The sequence below is a fragment of the Phanerochaete carnosa genome (assembly GCF_000300595.1).
Source record: "Phanerochaete carnosa HHB-10118-sp unplaced genomic scaffold PHACAscaffold_14, whole genome shotgun sequence".
NCBI lineage: Eukaryota > Fungi > Basidiomycota > Agaricomycetes > Polyporales > Phanerochaetaceae > Phanerochaete > Phanerochaete carnosa.
Genome location: NW_006767641.1, coordinates 84,834 through 90,833, shown reverse-complemented (window position 1 = coordinate 90,833; position 6,000 = coordinate 84,834).

The window sequence follows — 6,000 nt, the reverse complement described above, 5'->3', positions numbered from 1 at the left end:
TTATTGCTGGCAGCGAACATAAGAGCGAAGACGATGGTGCCTGGTGTGCCATCAGGGGAGGGCAGTGCTGGTAAGCGGGACTGATAGGTGGGACGCCAAGGCCACGTTATCACCCGGACCCTTGCCCCACGTTTACCTGACCGTGTGTGGCAAAAACAAACCAGAGCCAGGTCCCAAGTTTTGCGCGTCCTACATGCCCAAGAGCTTCAATTACTAGGCTTATTAGCAATGAGTAGCTTGTATTTTAAGAGTAGTAACATGTACTATATACTGCATTTAAAATCAGGGAAAAAACGGTATAAAAATGATGTACATACATGGAGGAAGCATTGTTGTCGTCGTCGCCCACAGCGAGCATACAGGCGGGAGTGATGGTGCTGTGTGTGCCATCAGAGGATGGCGGTGTTGATGGCAGGGCTGATGGATGACACTCAGATAACGGAGCCATCACTGTGATGGAGGATAGCGCCTGGGGCATATTGCTTGGAGAGGGCTTACAGGTGTAGGAGTGATGTGGACTTGCGTTTACACACCATGAGGGATACTGCATGGATCTAATCTGAAGGCGGCGCCGACGAGGTCTGGTGACTAGTGCGTTAGCTTGTTCAGCTAGCCCAAATAACCAAGTGTATTAGTAACTATACTAAGATACTGACGAAGGCTTACCTAGCCCAAATAACCAAGAGATTGAGATGGGGCTAGGTAGCGACAAAGGGGCCCTTTATATACTGTTCAGGTCGCGCACGGACCAGGCATTACCTAAGCGACTGTGGCTACGGTGACTGCTAGTATCTAGGGGACTTTGGCGGGAAAATGAGGGCCGTTATATCATATTGTATGATGTTGTTGGGCCGACGGGGATCGGGTGTCCGTTGCTGATCGGACTCGGAAATAGACGGGGACCGGTGCATCATGGCATATGACGTTATCGGGCCGACGGAGATTGAATGTCCGGTGTAGATCGGAGCGCGGCTGTTACTGAGGAAGCGTGATGCAGTGACGAGGCAGCGGCGATACAGGCGCATCTGATGCGCTGATGCGTGCCCGTCGGTGATGTGTTCTCAAGGTGTTAGCATGCGGCTAGGACTTGTAAACTGGCGCCGATGCGCCGACGACGTTTGGAGGGTCGTACAAACGTGGAATAAATCGTAGAAAATTGGGGAAAATGGAAAAATAATAGGAGGCCGGGGCTACGCCCACAACAAGGAGGGGTCTTCCAAATGCATACTTGGTATATTTTAGAAAAATATCAGCGTGCTAATGGCTCTTACATAAATTGTGCGAATTAGCGTGGCAAACAGAGGAGGGAGGAGTATGTCACGCTTATAAGTTTTCAAATATGTAAGCTCCAGGTGATTAGCTCTGTCGGTTCTTTGCATTTACGCGAGCAAGAGCAGATGTATGTCGGAGCTGTGCATCTAATAGCACAGGGATGAGAACTTGTACTTTTTCTTGGCTTTTGCTTCACGATGGGCATTAATTAGTCTCATTCCCAGCTATTCTAGCGCGCCCGGACTTCGCCGGTTGGAGACTGCATCGGACATCAATGGTGATGTGCAGTTTCTTGCTAGAATGCCTGGTCCACTTGGATCATCCGGGGGGGGGCCTCATTTGCACGTGATCTACACACTTCCTGAGGAAGTGACCGCCTGCACACTGCCAAGCTGCTGGTGATGAGTAAAGCATTCGTGTATGCATTCAGAAATATATGTAAAAGTGCCTCTGATATATATTTGAATACATTTGTGTTTTTATAAGCCTCCTGCAACGGAAAGTACCACTGCAGCCCAAATAGCCACCAACGGCAAACTATGGGTGCAGTATGTGTGCACGTCAGTCACGTGCGGATGAGACCCCCCTGGATGATCTAAGTGGACCAGACGCTCTAACGAGCTAGTGCACTTTACTTTCAAAGTCCGATGTACTGGCCGACAGTGTTTACACGTTGGAGTTAAGAGCAGATGGGAACGAGACTAGGTATTAATGGGACTCTGAGAAATCTGAGAGATGCACACAGAGGTCATGCGAATCAGATTCCATAAAGACGCTTGTTCAATCTACATGACAGGCTTAGAACTTAGTTGCGTCGCGTCGCGTCACTGAGCTCCAACCCACATGGCGGCATCAGACAGGTGCTAATGCAGGCCTTCGAAGCAGATGAAATTGGCTCAGAATATCTTAATCAGATTTGAATGGCAGCCCTTAGTTCTGAGCAGTGCAGGTTTTCACTGGGCTTCAAACTTGGTATTACTGTAGACAGTACCCATTGGAATGATATCCTACAGCTGATTCTAGTATTATACTCATATGTATATACTACACACAAAAAACTGTAGGGTGGTCCAGTTCCTGATTGGATACAGTATTTTCTGAGGTTGAGGTGTCAACCCTTGAGCGAGGTACTTTTCAGCACTTGCAATTGTGCCTTCCCCTCGGCCAGCTGGCCGTTGGCCAAGCGCAAGCGGGCGGCAAGTCTGACCCAGCATTTCCTGAAAAGGTGAATCAAATGTGCGGTCAGACTTGTCGTGGGCGTAGCCCCGGCCTCCTATTTTATTCCCATTTTCTCTGATTTATTCCACGTTTATACGACCCTCCAAACGTCGTCGGCGCATTGGCGCCAGTTTACAAGTCCTAGACGCGCGCTAAACACTTCGAGAACGCATCACTGACGGGCACACATCAGCGCATCAGACGCGCCTGTATTGCCGCCGCCCCGCCACCGCATCACGCTTCCCCGGTAACAGCTGCACTCCGATCTCCACCGGACATCCGATTCCCGTCGGCCCAACAACGTCATACGCCATGACACACTGGCCCCCGTCTATCTCCGAGTCCGATCGGCAACGGACATCCTATCCCTGTCGGCCCGACAACGTCATACGCTATGACACACCGACCCCCGTTTCCTCGCCAAAGTCCCCTAGACACTAGCAGCCGCCGTAGCACAGTCGCTTAGGTAATGCCTGGTCCGTGCGCAGCCTGACTAGTATATAAGGACCCCCTTTGTCGCTACCTAGCCCCATCTCAACCTCTTGGTTTATTGGGCTAGGTAAGCCTTTGTTTATACAATAGAATAGTAACTAATACACTTGGTTTATTGGGCTAGCTGAACAAGCTAACGCACAGTCGCCAGACCTTGTCAGCGCCGCCTTTTGATTAGATCCACCGAGTATCCCTCGTGGTGTGTCGACGCAAGTCCACATCAAGACTGGTGGTGTGATGTCATGTCAAGACAGATTTCTGGGCACCCTCCACATCTGTGATGGCCATACCTGGCATTCATGGCCACAGTCAGCCGAAAAACACTGGACGGTGGGTGGCAGACCGTTGTCTCCCAGGCTCCAGTGCTCTACTCTGCTAGCGCCTGCATAAGCCCTGCGCTCTTTGCTCCATCTTGGATGGAGGTGGCGTGACAGGGCTCTGAAGAGTGCTTAGAACTGTGCGCGACATGCTGTTGTGGGCACATGGCAAAGGCCTCCCTGAGTGCTTACTGAGACAGAGTAGCTGCCCCGTCTAAAATGGATGGTTGGACGCAGGTCTTTGGCGGTGTTGCTAGCAAAGTCGAAGTAAAGTTAAAGTTAAAGTTCAAAGCAAAGTTGGATAGAGCACAAGTATTCCAATGGTGCCGCTGTGAGATCTGTGGTGCTACCCTCTTGCCTGGAAGAACGCATGGCACTGATGTCTGCTGGCACTTTGAGCTCAGAGCTCAGAGCCAGAAGAACCAGAGGAATACTCTCCTTCCAGGAAGTAGACAGCAGGACAAGATAAGCAGTGGGTCGAGCCTGCGGTCGAGCCCACTTATCTTGGCCTGCTGTCTACTGTTGAAGGTGGAGGCCTTTGCTATGAAAGCTGACCTCCTTTTCTTAGCCTTGACCAGTCTCTAAGCCTTCACTAAATCATCAGTAACATTTTCTTTGAGTTACCATTGCAGTGGCCATGGCCTTTTTGTCTTGCAGTTAAGGTTCACCTACCGAATGTTAAAAACTTCATCATCTTTGTCAGTAATCTCAAGGGCCTTTTAATGTGTTTGGTCATTGCCATCCTTAGAAATAAACTTGTGTTCATTGTCAGTACTGAGCTGGCTGTTTTTTTCTTCTTCTTGTTAGCCAAGTCACAGATCTTGAGTTAACGTTGACATAATTATAGGTCTGCACTAGGTGTAGACATATTTGAGCTCTATTGTTAGCTTGCACATCTATGCAAGAAGTTGAAGCACAGTCTAGCAATTATAGCAGTTGATGTGTGATTGACTAATGCTAATTGTTAATTGGCTGGAGTGAGCTCTATAAATGACAATGACTCAGCGTGATGTAGTACTAGTGCTACAAAGTGGTCATCGGCAACTTAGCTTTACACACTTTATTGTACACACTTACCAGTTGTCTGCCAGTGATTTGTGAAGCATAATACAGACCTTCAAACATGCTGCTGTATATGGTTTGAGTGCGAAGCCAATAGAGTTTTTAGTCTGCACATCCACATAAGAAGTTTAAGTACAGCTTAATAATTATAACAATTATGACAGCTACACAAATCTTTTTGAACTAGCTGAATATGGCAACACAGCTTTAAGTGGCAGTTGCAGGTAGAACTAGCTGTTTCAACTAATACGTACTTTTTAAAACTGCCTTTTTTGGAATTGTCTTTTTTGAAATTGCCTTTTTTGAAATTGCTCTTGTTGGAATTGTCTTTTTTGGAACATTGCCTTTTTTGGCATTTGTGTTTTAACATATATCTTCATATTTAATGCATGAGTAAACAGTTAACATGTAGTAATAGTTATTTTGACTTTATTACTAATTTCAAATCTCTTCAGAGTTATATTCACATGATGCCAGCGGTGCTGCACCATTTAGAGAAAGTGAAGTGCTAGTAATGATGCATGCTCCTTACAAAGCTGTTCAGCTCTAATGCCAACACCACCAACTACTCACAAGATAACGCAGTCATCGTCTAATATATCAATGGAGATACATCTTATTATCTTAGCAGCTATTACTGAAACCAACGTGCAACATGCCCTGTTACACAATTGTATCGCATGATATGAAATGCTGCTAACACTCTGTAGGTATATATACATTTAAGCTTCACAACAACTGCTTTGCTTTGCTTTGCTTATGAGAATTGAAAAGAAGCACGTCGCATGGTGAAAGATATTGCAAGTAAGGTGCAACACTAGTTGAGAAACTGGTTCACCCTATCTGGTGTGTGAGTAAATGGTTAACATATGCGAATAGGTACCTCAGCCCTGTTACCAACCTCATATCTCTTTAGAATCATGTTCCCAGGATGCTAGCACAGTGCTGTAGCATTTGGAAAAGTGAAATGCTAATGATGATGCACAGTTGGCCAATGCCAATCACCTATTGCTAAAAAAGAGCTCCGTTAATGGTAACACCTTGGGTTGACATGGTACTAGTGCCATAAAGTGCTTGTCAGCAATGTAGCTTTGTGCACCACACTTAATACCCCTACCAATTGTCTGCCAGTGGTTCATGAGGCACAACACAAACCTTTACTTATATTGAGCCTTTACCCTTTGGTTCAGCAGACAGATTCTCCTTCTCTTATGTGTAGACCCAAGCTCAGAAGGTGTGAGTTCAGTGTCAGATGCTGCCAGGCTGGCATTTTCTTCTTGAGCTATTGGTTCACTGTCATCTCTCTTGCACTTTACAGCAACTGAAATGATAACCATATCGGAGCTGCTTGACAGACTGAGATGAGCTTGCTCTGTGCATATGGTAAATGTCATTCAACAAGTTGCTGCAGAGAGATTCAATGTTCACCTGTTCTTTGGAATGGGGCTGGCTGCCTCTTAACCAAAGACTTGGGCATCTTGCACACTTTGCTCACCTTTTCCGATGCAGATCCGTTGCCAGAGGTGGATGCCTTTGCTGTGAAAGCTGATCTCCTTTTCTTGGCCTTGACCTGCTTCCAAGCCTTCACCAAATCATCAGTAACATATGCTTTATTGACCAGGATGCCACTTACAACATA